General features: G+C 33.0%; 1 long non-coding RNA gene across 1 annotated transcript; it reads left to right on the forward strand.

The window, feature by feature from the left end:
- Positions 1-1,133: 1,133 nt before the first annotated feature.
- LOC145269590 (uncharacterized) lies at positions 1,134-19,247 on the forward strand. Its single transcript, XR_013865118.1, has 3 exons — positions 1,134-1,258; positions 16,168-16,258; positions 17,652-19,247. It is a non-coding gene; the product is annotated as an uncharacterized LOC145269590 (long non-coding RNA).
- The last annotated feature ends 751 nt before the right edge of the window (positions 19,248-19,998 follow it).

Here is a 19,998-nt window from a genome sequence, read left to right on the forward strand (position 1 = left end):
TCGACTGGTAGTAATTGTGACACCCTGCACTGAAGAATCCCGAAAGGATGAAACACTAGTGTCTGTAGGTATTTAATTATTATAGTAAAAAAATAATTATATATATATATATATATATATATATATATATATATATATATATAAACAAAAAAAACAACAGTTCTTTGAGTTCAAATAAAGACCGTTTGAATAAAACTTCTATTTTTATATTTGCATCTAAAAAAAAAAAGGTACATTCTATATAGTTGTCATCCGTAACTAAGAATTTGTCTGGCCTAACTTCCGCCAAATGGCTTTGTAAACACAGGGATGCGGAAAGTGAACTTAACCAAGTTAAGAGGCAAACATTCACACAAGAGATATTTTGACGGTTATATACTATTAGGACGAAATTTTGGAGTCGGTAAATGGAGTTTCAGATAAAATTAAAATTTAAAAAAAAAACAATGGCTTCTACTAATCTTTGGGAGGGGGCAATTAGAATGGTAGCTTCCAAATTATGCATTCGAAATTACCTGAATATTACGGAATTACTTTAAAAACAAAAACCTACTTTAATCACGTTAGTAGGTGAAAAATTACGACCATCTTGTTTAAATTGAAACGAAAAATTACCTCCCTTTTGAACTCACTTGTGTCTTACGATCGTAAAACAGTAGATATCATTATTTTCATGTGAAATTTAATATTACGATTTCCGAAATTTCGTCCTAATAGTGTAGAAGCGCTGATATTTTATATGTGTTTGGAACAGTAAAAATGCTTCGTTGATGCAAAATCGTCACTATCGACTTTTTCTTACATTAAAAACAATATTTAACATTAACAAAATAGATTTGTTTTTATTTTTATCCCCACTCATATGGTGAAATATATATATATATATATATCATGTTATTTATTAATAATATTTTACAAAAAAAGCACCTAATATATATATAATATTAGGTGCTTTTTTTTGTAAAAAATTATTAATAAATTTTGAACAATTAATTATTTTTTTAATTTAACATAATTTATAAAAAAATAAAATAATTAAAAAAAGTAAATAATAATAATAATAATAATAATAATAATAATAATAATAACAACAACAACAACAAAATCAAAATCATATTAAATAAATAATTATTTTAATTTTCTGCGAACTTGCATTTCCCGTCGCCATTTTAAAATGTTGACTTCCACTCCTAAAAACAGTCTCGTTTTAAGTAACTCGTAATCGTTTCTGTGTTAAAAGCAGATTGTCAAACAAAACGTAAGTATTACTTGAATTTAATTGCTTTTAAATGTTCTTTTTTTGTACTGGGGCGGGGCGCGTCTAAAACATTATGATTCGCTTGGCTTTGATATCGAAAGGTTCCATGATTACATATAAAATTAAGAATGATATATAATAAAAAAAAAAACAGTCAAAATACTGTTAAAAACCTGCCGAATATATGTCAGCCTATGTCACAGTAACACATATTAAGCGAGTTTCTAACAGTATTTTGTCTGTTTTTTATTTATAATTCCTTTTTCCCAAACTTACCGCCTCAAAGAGAGAGTCGGCTGCCATTTTCAATTTTCCAATACATCGGTAAACACTGTATGTTTTTCGAGCTGAATAAACATGTTACAATAAATATAAACACTAAAAATATATCCAGTTAGGTAGAAAAGTAACTTATCTTGCCTTTGATAACATTTATTTGTTCTATATTTGTTTTGTGACAACTTTTTCGAATCTATGTGTACAGTAAAACAAACCCAACGCAACCAATTTTTCAGTATATATTAAGGGCTCAAGTGAAGATTAGATATCCCGTAGCAGAAGACGAATACTGGCGAACATTTCAAGTGACACCGGTTGTTCGACCTTGACACTGTCGTTGTTTGTTTGTAAACACGTCATATAGCAGACATAGTTGAATGCTCGCGAGCAAGATTTTTTAAAAATATATTTACAAAACTTTTTAAGATTTAAAAGAAAAAATTATATTTACTAGATATTTTCTTTAATATTAAATATTTACAACACTTTTAAGGATAAAAAAAACAAAACTTTTTTCTATTTACGCAAAACGTTTTAATGTAAGTAATAAAACGAATGTAAATTTAAACAAAATATATTTAAATTAGGCACCGCCAAAAATGGCCGCAAAATCAAGTTGTTGTTGTTTTTTAAAACTAAATTACATTTATTAAAATCCATTATTTCTGAGTAACTTTTTTTTTTCCAGAAAGATAAAACCCTGAATTTTATCATATAGAAAACAGAATAATGTAAAACTTTTTCTACTATTTTTAATTCAATTTTAAATGTTAAATTTTCCCAAAAAGTTAACAATTGACATTTTTTGTCTTGCACAAAAAACGTACTTAAATATTTAAAAAAAAAGGTTTTTGAAATAATTAATTTATTTATTTATTGTCTAACTAAGATTTAGGATGATTTTCTAAGAGAATATGCAAAAATATTATAATATAAGTACCTGAATTTCAAATAATTCCACTTATTCATATATGTAACCAGATATTTCGCGTCGCCGAAGAGTTCAGATCGACTCTGTTTACGTTTTCTTTCGATGAGACGAAAACTATGGAAGACTAAACAGGCCAAAAAAACTTATTTTTCAGTGACGAAAATTTCAATGTATTATTAAGCTGAGGCTGGCCAGTACCAGATGGGTGACCATTTGTATGAGTTTGGTTTTTAATGTGTATGTGTGTGGGGGCCAGGCTCCCCAAAATGGGGGGAGGGGGCAATTTAAAGCAGAATAAAAAAAAATTATTTCAGCGCTTTTGGTCCACCGTAGTCGAAAGGCGGCAAATGTTTTCAAACGAGATCGAAAAAAATGATGCTATTTTTAACACAAAGGGCACAATATTTATCGAATTTTTTTTTTTTGTATCGATTATTCAAAGCATGCTCTGTTTAATAATGGTCATGCATTATTCGGCTCGCTAAAAAAAAATTGTTAATTTATTTATCAAAAATTTTAAAATGGCTTTTTTCGTATAAATATAAAATTTTTTTTTTTTTTGTTTTGCTTAACTTAAATTAATTATTTTACTTAACATATTCACCGAATTTCACACTTCAAAACTCAAAAGCGGGATAATTAAACACAATCGAAGTTCTGATATTCAGACGTCAAAATAAGGTATGCAAACAATTTTTTTTTTTTTTTTTTTTTTAATCTATAATTCTGTCCCTTACAACAACACAATATGTTTTGTTCAGTTTCAGATGATTATTTTAAGCATATTTGTTCCCACTTCAAAACAAGGGGGGGTTTGTAAGCAAAAAAATATATATATATAAATATCGTTTATGAAAAATAAGTACACTGTTATAAAGTTCATTCTTCTCCTAATAATCGCTGAAAATTTCGTATTGATCGAATAATTACCTGATTTTTGGTAGATTTTTAAAAAGACGGTCCGTCAAAAAGTACTGACCTGCCCCCCCAGTTTTGGCGGTGCCTAATTTAAATAAATAGGTGTCTTTTGTGTGCGTTTTTTTTTATATATATTTACAGAACTTTTTAATAAAACTAATAATTATAATAATATAAATAAATGGTAAAATTTTATGACGTGCTCCAGCGTATTATAAACACCCCAACCTCCCTATGTTAAGAACGGCTTTTAGAATAAACACCCCAACCTTAAAAGCCATTCTTAACATGTGGAGGTTGGATGTGTTTATACTACGCTGGGGCAGGTCGTAAAATAATACCAAATAGATAAATAAATCGATGTTATAACTGAGAATTTCGGATGATGTCAATTAAAAAATGCATAATTTAAAAAAAAAAATTAAATAAAATTATTATAACCAAACTTTTTAATGGCAGAAATAAATATAAGATAACTGACTTGTTCGGAATTTTGCAACCAAGATTATTTTTTATGTACAGTGTTTTTGTTTTTTTTAATCTTTCTTTGTGCATTTTTAATACAATTCAATATTTATTTAAAGTGCGATGTATGTAGGTGGTCAGTGAAGATGAAATCCTTCTCGACCGAGGCAATTTTTTTGCATAATAAAATCACAAGTCTAAACAATCGCGATTTAAAAATTATATTATTTTATTCACATATCTTTTATAACTTTTTTTTTATAAAGATGAGGTGTAATATCACAAGATACAAATCTTTTTATAATTTTCATTTTTATTTTTTAAAAAATAAAAATAAAAAATGAAAACTTATTATTTGCTTACTTCTCCACAAGGGCAGGTAAGTTTAGCATCCGAAATTCTCAGTTTCTAATGTTTTGTAATTAGTATATTTCATTCTTTTTATTTTTAAAATTTTTTATTATAATAATTATTATTATTAGTTTATTAAAAACTTCTATAAATATATTAAAAAAACGCACTCAGAAAGACACCCGTTTATTTATATTTTCTTTAAATACATTCTTTTTATTACTTACATTAAAAAGTTTTGTGTAAATAGAAAAAAGTTTTGTTTTTTTTATCCTTAAAAGTTTTGTAAATATTCAATATTAAAGAAAATGTTTTGGAAATATATATTTTTTCTTTCAAATCTTAAAAAGTTTTATAAATATATTTTTTTTAAATCTTGCTCGCGAACATTCAACCATGTCTGCTATTTGATGTGTTTATAAACAACCAACTGCAATGTCAAGGTTGAACAACCGGTGTCACTTGAAATGTTCACCAGTATTTGTCTTCTGCTATGGGGTATCTAATCTTTCCTTGATCCATATTAATAATGATCACAGAATATATTTAACTGATTATTTTGTCTTAATCTTAGTGAAAATGTATTATTTTGTATGAATAAAAAAAATTCAAAAGTATTTTTATGTATAAAAACACATTACATTTTTTTTTCATGAAAATAAAGCGACATTGATATTAACAATTAATTTTGTAAAAATTATTTCTTACGAAAGAGAAAGTCCATGTAAATAAAATAAATATAAAACAAAGAAAAATTGATTTCTCGATTTAAGAATATTATCATCAAATTAGGAATTGTTTATTCAATGTTTTAGCAAAAATAATATAATTGCAAAATATATTTAATGTGATTTTAATGAACTTATTATCCTGCCAAGTACACAGTTGTTTCTTTAAAAATTATCTGTTTATTTGAAAATCTTTGTTAAACTGTTGCGCTTGTTTAATTTCATTCCCTTGACAAGAACACGTCTACACCATCTAAGAATATCCCATTCACTTGGAAATCAATGTTAATCTATTTCTCTTATTTTTACTTTATCGCTTACTAAGTAAATGGTTTCTCCCTTCCCAGGATTATTTATTTATTTATTGGTCCCCCCAACAAAAGTAGGGCCGACCTGTTAATTCACCCTTGTCCATTTGTCTGTTCGTCCGTTCATCTGTCCGCATTTTTTTCAATAACTACACCTTGGAATTTAAAAAAATTCCGCGCAAACATTAAACATGATATGAGTGAAAAAAGTAACAAAATGGATTTTTGGGGTAAACTCCAATTACCCCCCCCCCCGAGTGCCTTTCGGGTTAAAATAGCTAAAATCGACACTTCTATGCTCATTTAAAAAATTGATGTCTTCGATTTTTAAAAAAACTTTCTGAAAAGTTATAACTAACTGATTTGTTTATAATTTTGTTTGTCTATACTTCACGTTAACTCTTGGGTGTACTCCAGGGGCTCTTTTAAGGCTAATAAAAACACTTCATTTTTGGGACTATTTTACCATATTTGTTCAAAATTTTCTCTGTATGTCTGTTTAGCAATTTTGCATGGTGCTGAACTCAAATTTAAATATGTTAAGGCCTTGGGTACTTTTGGGACTAAATGAGTGTGTGGGGGGGGGCAAATGATGGACTTAGTCATTTTTTTTTTTTTGCATGGTGCAGAACTCAAATTTACATATGTGAAGGTCTAAAACTGCACCGTTTATTCATTTTCACCAGGATTTGACGTCCCCTGGAGACTTTTGAGGTAGGGAGGAAATGCTGAACTTAGTCATTTTTTGTTTATGCCTCATTCACTGTGCACTCATGGAGAAACATGCATGCTTCACTCGTTTTCTTTTCTTATCCACTCCAAAGGAAACATTCATACTACAAGCTATTATTTAAGATTATGACTACAGGGGTACTATGTGAAGAGTTGAGCAGCAAGATGTCTGTTCACATTACATTTAAATTTCTACATGTTAGTAGAGTTAGGAAAGAGAGTTTTGGAATAATTGACACAGGACACTCACGTACAATAATAGATGCAAATCGATGTTGAGCCTAGAAGAACACAAATGTAAACGTCCTCACTATTGGAGGCCCGTCCCGCGGAGGAGAATAAAGTCACTATTTAAACAAAAGATAGTGACTATGTTAGGATCGATGCTTTGTTGGTGCATGATAAATCACTGGGATTTGATCTGTTGTTAGGGAGCAAAGCAATAAAACCACTGGGAGGCATCACTTTTTGGACGTATGGGTGAAGTCTGGATTGGCGTTGGGAAAGTTTCGACATGTGCAGCTATCTGTTAGTGAACTAGACTTTACTCTTGGATAGCGGCATAGAAATGGGCAGATAATCGCCCACCTGAAGGACTGCGTAATGGAGTGCCAGAATATAAAGTGGCTGCGGAGCTTCAACCAGAATATTCTCAAGAACTCCAGACATCGATGACCAAGGGTTGGCTTGTGCCATACCCGGAAGACAGACTTGAACCTCCTAAGGGATTAATTCTATTGATGGCCGTAATTCAATAGAATAAGACAAAAGTGCGAATAGTGATGGGCTACTGCAATCTCAACAATCATATATGCATTCACGGCGAATGTAGATGTTTGTGCTGCCAAGATATGCAAGTGGTGCCAAAAAAGGGACAAACGTATCGCTGCTTGACTTCCAGAGCGCGTATCTCCAAGCACAAGTCCACGAGACACTATGGCCATACCAGACAGTAGAGGTCGATGGAAATAGATACTGTCTGACATGTTTAAGGTATGGCTTGAATGTAGCTCTACTCATAATGAAGGCTATAGTTAGCAGGGTGATATAACGAGGAAACTGTGGACTGCACAGCATCAGCTAACATCAGTGATATCCTTGCAGATGAATGCGTTGCAGCCAGTGTGCTAGCAACCAGAGTGGCATTAGAAAGAGATGGAACTGTGATGAAGGACGCTTGCTCATTGCAAGCTGAGAATGATGCGCAGCATATTAATTGGGCTGAAGTGGATGCCGTGTTGAGAGGAATTAACTTGTTGCTCCAGTGGCAGACCAAGGGGTTACACATTAAACCGACTCTGCATGTGTACACAACTGCGTGTCAGAAACTCTCAGCAGGAAAACGCAAGTTCACACTAAGGCTGCCAGTGAGATGCTCATTCGAAGACAACTGAATACCCTCAAAGAATTGGTGAAGGAATACGAGCTCTCATCAGTTGTATCAATTCACAACATGGCCGATCATTCGAAGATAACTGAATTGGTGAAGGAATATGAGCTCTCAGTAGATGTGACATTAGTTGGGTCAATTCACAACATGGCCGATCAATTGACACACATTCCACAATGATGGTTCAACGGTATGAAGGAGGATGCAGGACTCGAGCCACTGATCTGTGCAGTGCATGTCATTGAGCTGGACACGGACCAAATCATGCCCGTTCACGGAAAGAGTGGAGATCTAGGAATGTGATGCATCACTTGGTTCACCCGGAGAGTTTGGCCTGCAACAACAAAATCAGTAGTCAGACTGGCAATACAAACGTGCGTGAAATGCCAATCTATAGATTCAGCACCTGTTCACTGGAAGAAAGAAAAGCTGGAGGTGAGCAGTGATTGTCAAGGATTGAGAATGGACCTTACACACTATGGTGCTTATTTCCTAACTATCACGGATTGTGGTTTTCAGTGTGGAAGCAATTAGCACGGTAGGACTCAGCAACTATAATTCGCCAATTGGAAATGGTCTTCTTTGAATGTGTCCCACCTCGAGGACTACTGACAGGTAATGGCACAACTTTGTGCAGCAAAGAATTCAGGATGTTTTCAGATGAATGATGTGTGAACTTGAGATTTTGCTGTGCATATATCCCAGCCGGTATCGGCATAGCAGAGCAATGCCATCACACTGTGAAATGGATCATAGTTAAGATGCACTCCATACCAGAGGTGGTCTACTTGTACAACGTGACTCCAAAAGATGACGAGTCATCTTTGACCTTCGCCAGCCAATGCCATATATCGGTACGTGGTTCGGGTGAAAGGAATCGATATTATGCCACCAGTAGTAGGCCCCAAGCATAGTCCATACCAAATTGGAGACTGTGTGGGTAAAGGAACCAGACAGACAGTCATTGTGCAACGAGATTTGGCCAGGGTTGGGTAACCAAGATAATTAGTCCACAGTCTGTCTTGGTGGATGGGGTGCCCTGACACATAATGGACCTGCATCCCCGATACCATGTATTCTCATCAGAAGATTTGGACAGTACAACATCTCCAGAGAGTAGGTTGCAAAGTCTGATACCTGATGACAAAACAGACTGGGAAAATGGTTATGAGGCAGGTTTGAAAGACATGTGCCCCCCTGATGAAGCCCAGGATTCTGAAGTGGTCCCACAATTGTGAAGAAGCACTCAACAAAGATCCACCAGGATGCAGCCTATTTGATCATGAGATTAGGAAGGAGTGTGACAAAACTAATGGAAACAAGCAGCCAAGGGTGGTATGTGCAACGCTCTAAGCTCCAAACCTGACTGATAGAACACGAAAAGGTAACATATGCTCAAATTCGATTGTTGTAATTTGCATATATCAAATTTGAGCATATAAAAAGTATGTATTTCTTTGATTGGAGACAAAATTTTTTTTGCTCACTCAAAGTCATTTTGTACATACTTCACGTGTCAGTGGGAAAAAGAATGACAGATAATTATTTTTTGTAAAGTTAACTTACATGTCAGAGCGAGAAATAACAACAGATTTATTTTTCTGCACAAAACGTTATTTGTCAGTTTTAAAAATTTAATTTCAACACTTCAGGATTCCAAAATATAGCAGGTTGAGGTAAGAAATTATTAAATAAGACATATTACTGACATTTAGGAACCTTACAGTTTAGGGGATTGGTGTTGCTACCAATCAGGTAAGTTAGGGATATTCATATTGATGGGTAGGAGCACAATTAGAGTACTTGTAAAACAAGCACAAGGGTGGAAGTGAGGGGCAAAGGATGTACTAAGCCATTTTTTTTTTCATGGTGCAGAACTCAAATTTACATATAACTTACATACTAAAACTGCACCGTGTGTTCATTTTCACCAGGAATTTGACATCCCCTGGGGACTTTTGGGACTAAATAGGCTGGTGGGGGGGGGAATGCTAAACTTAGTCATTTTTTATGCCTTGTTTACTGTGCACACATGGAGAAACATGCATGCTTCACTTGTTTTCATTTCTTATTCACTCCAAAGGAGACATTCATGCTACAAGCTATTATTTAAGATTATGACTACAGGAGTACTATGTAGAGAGTTGAGCAGCAAGATATCATTGTAGTAAGTTGATAATGTGAAATTTTTAGATGGGAAACTCTTCTTTTTTGCTATCTGTCTAGGAGGGTGACACTATGAACAGATGCACTAGCCAACATGTTACAACAATAATCCATTCATGGGCAAAATGGTGTCTTTGTAGAGATATAGGATACTATCAAATATGAGTAGTTTTCTAGAACAGTAGATAGAGCCCAACTTCAATATATTTGTTCCAATTCATGTTGCCTGTGAATATTATACCCATGAGTTTGAACAAAAGGATCTCAGATAATGTGTGATTAGTTATGTCAATCAGTGGTTCAGAATTTTGTAATCGTTGAAGGAAAGAAGCTTAATCTTAGGGGCATTAAAAAAAACTTAGAGAATGATTTCAAGTTTGTAGTGGAATGCGGACGTAAATGTATGGTAATATTTACCATACATTTACATCCTCACTCCACTACAAACTTGAGGTCATTCTCTAAGTTTTCAGCCACTACCTTGGAAATGAGCACATTTGTTTTTCCCTCGTGTCTGTTATAGAGTATGGCGTCATCAGTAAACATATGCATATTGGACACAATTTTATAAGAAGGTCGTTTCTGAACATCAGTATTAATAAAGATCAAATATTCAACCGCTAAGACACACTCCCATCACATCATGTTTTGTGAATGTTCAAACATCAATGACAACTTGGATTTTGAAAAGATTTTATTCGTCCAGTAGAAAAATCCTCATGCCAGGCTTTATGCAAATCTTCAAGTATATAAGAGGCTATTGCCCTAGCATCTTCTGCCTCATCCAGTGCATTGTATATGAATTCACGGATGACCACTAGGCTATTAAGAGTAGAACGAGTATACTGCTTGTCAAAAAGAAGTTTAACATTTACAAAGTATTGTTAATCTGTTTCTTCTATTGTAAATTTAATCCCCTAAATTAATGCTTTATTTTAATTAAGGAGTATTCATTCAGTTGTTTCTACTATGCTGAATTTATTCCCATGCGTATGTTTCCATTCTCCCTTTATATCACTCCAGAATATTCGTTAATTGACTTCACATTTTGTCAGAGAGAGTTGCCAACTTGAAACATTTTGCAAGACAACCGCCCCAAGGACTAAATATAACTTTTTGGTCCCTGTAAATTCACCCTTATCCGTTTGTCCATTTGTCCGTTTGTCTGCACTTTTCTCAATAACTACGCTTGGAATTTTTTGAACTTTTGCACAAACATTAAACATGATTTGAGTAAAAAAGTAACAGAACAGATTTTCTGGGAAAACTCTGGTTGCCCCCCCCCTTAGGGGTGTCTTTCGGGTTAAAATGGCTTAAATTGACACTTTTGTGCTTATCAAAAAAATTGTGCCTTGGATTTTAATAAAACGGTCTGAAAATTTGTAATTAACTGATTTCTATATAATTTTGTTTATCTATACTTCGCGATAATTCTTGGGTGTGCTCCAGAAGCTCTTTTAGGGCTAATAAAATCACTCCATTTTTGGGACTGTTTTAGCATATTTGTCCAAAATTTTCTGTGTATGTCTATTTAGCAGTTTTGCATGGTGCTGAACTGAAATTTAAATATGTTAAGGCCTTGCGGACTTTTGGGGCTAAATGGATGTGGGGAAGGGGCAAATGATTGACTTAGTCATTTCTTTTTTTTTGCATGATGCAGAACTCATATTTACATATATTAAGGTAAAGTGCATCGTATGTTCATTCTCACCAGGATTTGACGTCCCCTGTGGACTTTTGGGGGTAAATGGTGGGGGCAAATGCTGTACGTAGTTGTTTTTTTATGCCTCATTCAGTGTTCACTGACCATGCATGCTTCACTTGTTCCTTATTCATCCATTCTCTTTCTAACGGTGCTCTAAAAAATTTTTTGGTAATGCTTCTTTACAAGCATAAGCACTAAAATCAGCATTTCACTCTACCTGTCATTCTTTTTCTTCTTTCTTTGCTAATCATTAAAATCTAGCCAAAATTTTAGTTCCATCAGAAGTAGCAATAGCACCAGCCAGGCTGATTTATAGTAGTAAAAAGTCGGTGACGTCATGCTTGTTAAGAAATGAGCATTTTTAATAATTTCTTTCAGTTTGACATTCTTCAACTTCACCATTTATTATTGAATAATGGTATTGCATAATGATATTGAATAATATTATTGAATCATTGCCAGAAAATGAACCAAATTCTTTTGAACGTTCTTGCTGTTATTTTAACAAATATGATTGAAATTCTAACTATAGTGAAAACAATTTTTCCTAAAAAACTTTGAAAAAGTGTCCCCCAAGCTGAGAGTAAATTGTGTTATTGTTATTAAGCCGTTTTCCAACATGTGAAAGACCAAGTCTCTCAGGGCCCAATTGTGTCAGTTCTTATTAAGCCCAGTTTCCGACCATGCACAAGGCCAAGTTCATTGAGGCCAAGTTCATTGAGGCCAAATTGTGTCAGTTCTTATTAAGTAAGCCCAGTTTCCCACCATGCAAAAGGCCAAGTCGATCGAGGCAAAATTGTGTCAGTTCTTATTAAGTAAGACCAGGTTCCCACCATGCACAAGGCCAAGCTCATCAAGGTCAATTTTATCTGTATTATCGATTTGTGCTAAATGAAAAGAGGCACAATGTCTCTACATTCTCTGCCTCAATTTGTGCGAAATGCAAGTTGTCAACAGAAAATCATATTATGAATCCAATGACTCCTTTATAATAAATGCTGTTGCATGCCCCACACCTTTTAATTCTTTGGAGATATCTTCCACACAATGATGATAACAAAAAAACAACGTTCTGTAGATGAGAAGCCAACAATTCAATCCAACACGTGGGTCAGATCGTGTGATAATAACAGGTTGTTGGCTCGTCAACGGTCATTAATGAAACATTAAGAACATTACATATGCACAGTAAATATTTAAAACAATTAAAAATTGACATTTAGAAATTAAAAAAACAAAAGAAAATATAAAATTAAAAAACTAAACAAAAATTAATTTTCCTCAAGGAACATCAAAGAAAGAAAGTACAAATAGTTTTTTTTTTATTACATTTTCACCCCAAACAAGGCACATTTCCACTTTGGTGTACAGGGCTACTATCAGGGACAACAACTACTGGGGTACTATGTTGGGATTTGGGCAGCAAGATGTCGGTTCATGTTACACTTGAACTTCTGCATGTCGGTACAGTTGGGGAAGCAGTGGCCTGGAATGGAATTCCAGAGTTTAGTGGTTCTGGGGAAGAAATTACTGGAGCAGAAAGATCTTTTACATCTAGGGATTTCTACTGTGTGGGGTGGGATTTAGCTGCCTGTCGGGTCTGTCGAGGGTGTCTACATCATGGGGGCACATCTTTGTCTACAGTTCGCCAGAGAATTCACCGTTAAAATACTTGTAGAACAGGCAGAGGGATGCAACGTTTTGTCGATGGGACAGAGGCTGAAGCTTAGATGCCAGTTCAGGGCCTATCAGATTGGCGACTCTCTTTTGAACCTTGTCTAGAAGCGAGAGACTAGTAGCAGATGCACCAAATACGACAGCAATACTCCATACATGGGCGAATGGTGGCCTTATAGAGGTACAGGATACTTTCGGGTGTTAGTAGTTTTCTAGCACGGTAGAGACAGCCTACCTTCTTTGCAGCGGCCCTGGCAATGCTTTCAATGTAATTGTTCCAACTCAAACACATCATACATACATACATAAGAGTACAAATTGTTGCAAACATATACACTTACATATGTAAACATACGCTATCATCTACACATTCATTAGACTTGTACAAAGAGCGTTCCAAATGTAATGCCTCCTATTTATATTCCGCCTGAATAGATCATAAGTGATTGCAAGTTCTATCGCTCCGTTGCAAGAGAGGCTCTAGGAAAACAACATGTCATGGGCATGTGTCAAAAGCAAAGATGCGCCATTTCATCTCTAGGAAAAGTAAATTGAAAAAGTAGAAAAATAAATCCTGTAACACAAAAAAAATAGCTTGGTTTAAGTGTACCGCTCATGTCTTTGTAGGTGTTTAATTTTTTTAGTAAAAAAAAATAGGAGTCATTATTTTTGGACCAACCATCATATTTTTAATGTGTGTATGTTTAATTGTCTTTACATTTCTGCTACCTCGTATATTAGTCATTTGTGTATAGAACAAATTTCTGAACTGACTTCCATATGTTGTATTAGAAGTAGTATTAAATCAAAAGAGGAGTAGTGGGCAAGAGAGATAACACCTGTTTGACTATATTAAACATCGACTTTTTTAATTTGTATTGTTTATTTATTCTTTGTATCTAGATGATATCTTAATTGTTGTGTTTATTTTTTGTTATGGTGTGTTCTACTTTTTTGTTATTTAAAATATTTTTGTTATTAATTGCTGTTCTTGTTTTGTCTTAAGTAATTTTGTTCTGTTAATATATATATATATATATATATATATATATATATAACACATTTATATATATATATATACACATTTATATATATATATATATATATATATATATATATATATTTAGCCAGAGAGTTTAGTTTCCTAGAAGTACATCCAATGAAACAACATGTCTACCAAAGAGTGCTCAATGAGTAAACAGAGCAGGTATATAAAATTTATTTATACAAACATTGATGGTTACATATGCGCATACAAGTTTCTGTAATCACCTGTGTTGGGGGATTACGTCTTCAGGCCAAGAATTATCATTGAGAACATTCTTGGTCTGAAGACGTAATCCCCCATCTAATTACAGAAACATGTATGCACATATGTAGCCATCAATGTTTGTATAAAATTTTTTTTATATATATATATATATGTATATGTGTATATATATATAAACGATTTTTGGTCCACCGACAAAAGTAGGGTGGACCTGTAAATACATCCTTGCCCGTTCGTCCATCTGCACTTTTTTTTCAATAACTATGCCTTGGAATTTTTTAAATTTTGCGCAAACATAAAACATGATATCAGTAAAAAAAAAAAACTCCAGTTGCCCCTCCCCGCAGGGGTGATTTTCAAGTTAAAATGACTTGAATAGACACTGTTGTGCTTATTAAAACCATTAATACCTTGGATTTTTATAAAACTTTCTGAAAAGTTCTAACTAATTTCTATATAATTTTATTTGTCTATACTTTTCAATAACTCTTGGGTGTGCCCGAGGGGCTTGTTTAGGGCTATTAAAACACTCTATTCTTGGGACTATTTTACTATATTTGTAGAAAATGTTCTGTGTATGTCTATTTAGCAGTTTGGCATGGTGCTGATCTTAAATTTAAATATGTTAAGGCCTTTTGTACTTTTGGGGAAATTGTAGTAATTTCTTTTTTTGCATGGTGAAGAACTCAAATTTATATATGTTAAGGCCTAAAACTGCACCGTTTGTTCATTCTCACCAGTATTTGATGTCCCCTGGAGACTTTTGGGGGCTAAATGGAGGGAGGGGCAAAATCTTAACTCAATCATTTTTTATGCCTCGTTCACTGTTCACTTATGGGGGACCAAGCATGCTTCACTTGTTTATTCTTGTTTTGTTTTTTACTGGTTTGTCATGTGTATCACTGCTCATGTTTTGTTTTAATCGATTTATAATTAGGTGACTTATATATATTGCAAAGTTACTTTGAAAAGTTTTTCATATGTTCTAGAGTTTCATAGAGTAATACTTTTTATTATCGTAATGTCTGCTTTTATCCCTCGATTTATAATTAGGTGACTTTAGTATGAATGGGATGTTGTTACAAAGTTATATTTTGATTTATTTAGTATCAAGCCTACTTTGAACCGTTTTTTTCTAGTATTTTCATATGTTCTCTAGTTTCATAGTATTATATTGCCTATGGAATTTCTTGTGGTTTTTATGCCCTCTATAATGCTCTGTTTATTTAGTGTAGTTGTTTTATTTTTCATTCTTCATGTGTTGGCAAGACGTCTTTTTTGCATATGTTTTACAATCTCTAATGCTGCACAATTATTTTTCTTGTGAAAATTGTAATAGGTATAATGTTCAACCCCATTTTGTCTTTTGGAAGAATTTCTCTCCTTGGACAGTCGATGCTACCATATAATTTTTATACTTTTCTTTCGTTTCTTTTCGTATCATGAAAATATTTACTGTTTTGTGTGAAGCTATCATATTAGAACTTGGAAATTAAGGCCTGCTTGTATTGATTTTTTTCCAGATAGTTTGTGAAGAATTTTCTCTCTGAGCAAGTTATATTTAATTATACATATCAGAGTGCTTTTTATCTATCTATCTATCTATCTATCTGTCTGTCTGTCTGTCTGTCTGGCTATCTATCTATCTATCTATATATCTATCTGTCTATCTGTCTATCTATCTATCTATCTATCTATCTATCTATCTGTGAGTTGTCCAAGTTTGGAATTATTTGCTTTCTATTGCACTCGATCATCTATTCAGCAAATCTCTGATTTTTTTTTTTTTGTCAGCAATTGAGAAATCTGTTGGTAAAGAGAGTCAAATTCTTTGTTGGTTGGCAAAAAGTGTCGAATTTTTCAATCAGTGTTTTCAGTTCATATAACTCTTCGTTTTCAAAGGTGAATGTAGAATGGATATTTTTATCTTTTTCCCTGATACAGGTCAACAGCATTAAAATTTTAACCTTTTCTGTTTTTGTTTTTCAGACGCCGTTGCTAGAAGAAATATCTGGAAGTGATTTCTCCATGCTTCTCATTCATGTGGCAAATTGTTTGTATTGATGTTTCATTTCCTCAGGTAAAAATTATTTGATTTTCTGCCTTTTGTATACTTTGTACTACTTTTGAATGGTTTACATGTAAAGAGAAGAAATAACTTGGCACATGTGTATAGAACAAGTACTTTTTCTCGATTGACTTCTCTTATTTCATAATAGCCTTCATAATTTGCATAGTTATGTTCACAGTGAATCCCAACCTCGATAAGCAATACATATTGTCATGTTAAACAGTGATCTGATTAATCAAAAATTAATCTCTTGACATGCTCTTTATTTTTCATTCCTCATATCTACAATGTTTGATCAGCATTATTTGCTTTCTCTGAAATCTGCTGGGTCCTTCAGTTTCACTTTGAGCTGGAACTTTCTTTAGGAAGGGACTTTTCTCTCCTCTCACCATTTTCTCTGCTTGAGCAGAAGCACAGTTGCCTATCCATCTGAGTTCGGTCTTTTATTCCTATAAAATATCGGGAATTCTTGCGGCTATTCTCTCTCTCTCTCTCTCTCTCTTTTGCATAAAACCAACCACGTCTACTTCTTCTTCTTCTTCTTCCTCCTCCTCTCCCAGCTCCTGTGTGTTGACAACAAACAGAACAGACTTTCTGTCTTTTGGAGGTGATAATAATAAGGAATGTTACCATTATTATTTTTCCTTTCATTTTCCATGAACATATGCAAAAAAATAAAAACCAAAATATCTTCATCATAAAAAACTTAGGATAACTTATATTCAATGGCATTCTATTATACTATTGTAATTTCACTAAACAATATAAAAAACCAAAATAAGAAAACTATAATGTCATTATATCTGAATACTTCTTCACAAAAATTCATTTTCATAAATATTGAATTTTCTCAAATAAAGTACTAGTTTGGTTGGAGTTGGTTATGCTTTGTTATACCAAACATTTCTAGGTAATTTTTATATATTCATCAATTTCTTTGACTTCTCAAACATTTATGCATTTGTTGAACCAAAAGCATGAAAACGAATTGCTTACTTATTAGCTGTATTGAAAACACTAGCTATTTCATGTTAATAAATTTCAAAATTCTTTTGTAAGTGTACATTATATTTAAAAATCTAAATTGTTATATTTTTAACTCATTAAGGTTTTGTGAATATTTAGTTTAATATCTTTATAAAAACGGATTCCATTTTTATTAATGGGTAAGTATTATAACAAATATTCCAATTTGAATTAAATCAATAATGGATTTGGATATTTCTTAAAACTATACATGATTACTTCAATTTTGTCTTTAGCTTACAATGCAGAAGCCTATCTCTTATTTATCAATTTAAAATTAGCAGGGTCTACACCATATCATTAAAATATTTTGTTGCGAAAAACATGTATAAAATTAACACTATTTCTTGACGTTTTTCTGTTTTTTATCTTGCAGAAAATCCAGCAATCACTACGACGAAAAGCACATGCGAATTTAGTAAATTAAAACCCAGAAACGAGAGAAATATCTTTGTGAACTACACAATTTTTTCTTTTATGAAATGGCTTCTAAATTAGATACTAGAGGGAAACAATATTCTTGTGAAGTATGTGGCTCTTCTTTTACACATAAAAAACATCTGCTTAACCATATGCAAACACATAGTGGAGGGAAACCATATTCTTGTGAAATATGTGGCTTTACATTAACAAGTAAAAAAAGTTTGGACATTCACATGCGCACACACACTGAAAAGAAACCATATTGTTGTAAAATATGTGGTTCTGTTTATACACAGAAAAAACAGTGGGTTATTCATATGCGAAAACATACTGGAAAGAAACCTTATTCTTGCGAAATATGTGGCTCTTGTTTTACAAGAAAACCAAACTTAGTCATCCATATGCGAACACATACTGGGGAGAAACCATATTCTTGTGAAGTCTGTTGCTCTTCTTTTGCACAAAGACAACACTTGGTTATTCATGTGAGAACACATACTGGAGAGAAACCATATTCTTGTGAGATATGTGGCTTTTCTTTTACTATAAAACAACATATGTTGGAACATATGCGAACACATACTGACGAGAAACCTTATTCTTGTGAAGTATGTGACTCTTCGTTCACATTAAAAAAGCATTTGGTTATTCATATGCGAAGACATACTGGAGAAAAACCACATTGTTGTGAAGTATGTGGCTCTTCTTTTGCACAGAAACCCCATATGTTGAGTCATATGCGAAAACATACTGGAGAGAAACCATACAGTTGTGAAATATGTGGGTCGTCTTTTAAACATAAACCAAGCTTGGTTATTCATATGCAAAAACATAGTGTTGAGAAACCATATTCTTGTGAAGTATGTGGCAATTCATTTTCAACGAAGCAAAATATGTTGAAACATATGCTAATACACTCTGGATTGAAACCATATTCTTGTGAAATATGTGGTTCTTCTTTTAGATGGAAAGAAAATATGTTACGACATATGAGAACACATACTAAAAAGAGAACTTGAATGGCTACAAGACACTCGAAATTAGTAGTGTTACATATTAGACCCCTGCAAATGAAGTCGCTCACGTTTTATAGTCTTTTTACCTACATGCTAGATTCAGTGTTTTTATGAAATTACAAGTATCAATTGATGATCAAAGTAATTTACAATATTATTAAAATATTACAAATTTACGTAGCACAACTGAATGTTACAATAACCAACGAACAATATTTGCATACAAGTTTTTACAACAAACAAAAGAATTTAAGAATGTAGTTTAAACAAAATAGAAGATTTAAATAGTTTAAAGCCTGTTTATATGTGGCAAATATGAGGATTAATTGATTTTCGCTTTAGCATCACTAGCTCATCTTATGAAGGTGCTTAGATCAGCGAAACAATGGTTTTCTTATATGTAGAGTTTTACAAATATGGAAGAAAGCAATCGGTCGTAATTTTTACACATCAGATGCAGATAGCAATGTGTAAAATCTTAGGAGACCTCCAAAGGGGGACATAACACCATGGAAATAAAGCGATATAAAATATAACCTTGTGTTTTCTTCCAATGCAAATATCTTTTACAGAACCTCAAACACCAACTATCAGAAGTCATAGAAAACATTATATAAGAATGTATTTTTGTCTACTGTGTCATGCAGATGATGTTTATATGTGTGTTTTAACAAACTGTTTTTCCAGCTATACTGTAGCTAGGGGTTTTGTGGAGTAAACCTTTAGGCCATATCCTATCAAAGCTTTTAATATGTCAAGGGAAATTGCCCTAGAAAGGAAGCCTGTCCAATTTTATGGTAGTCCATTACAGAACGGGCATGAGGAAATGATGGTGGTATATTTGCACATATATTGTAAGAACTTTATATACACATTGGATGATACTGTCAGAACATATAGCATATAGAGTTGAAGAGATGGAGTGATGCATATTTACACCCATGTAGGCTTGTCTCCTTTTTCATGTAAGTAAAAATAAAGAGAATTAGTAAATGAAAATAAAAGCAGAGAAAACGGGAATCGAACCCTGGAGATAAGATTTAAAGAACAATAGGTTTTAAATGGAATGTCCAGTAAATTGTTGATTCTGATAAAATATTTAATAAATACAAATTTGGCTGGAAACTATGAACATTGTTAAGTAGAATGAATAATAAAATATGGGTTGTATGAATTAGATAAGTAGGTTAAATTCCTTTGTAAAACAACAAAGGGAAATGGGAAATTTCCTGGTCATCAGAATGTTTCAAAAACGTGCAAATCGCGCATGTTGATGACACGTGA

This window comes from Euprymna scolopes, chromosome 45 (genome assembly GCF_053919585.1).
Source record: "Euprymna scolopes isolate OS-2025 chromosome 45, ASM5391958v1, whole genome shotgun sequence".
In the NCBI taxonomy this organism is placed as follows: Eukaryota; Metazoa; Mollusca; class Cephalopoda; order Sepiida; family Sepiolidae; genus Euprymna; species Euprymna scolopes.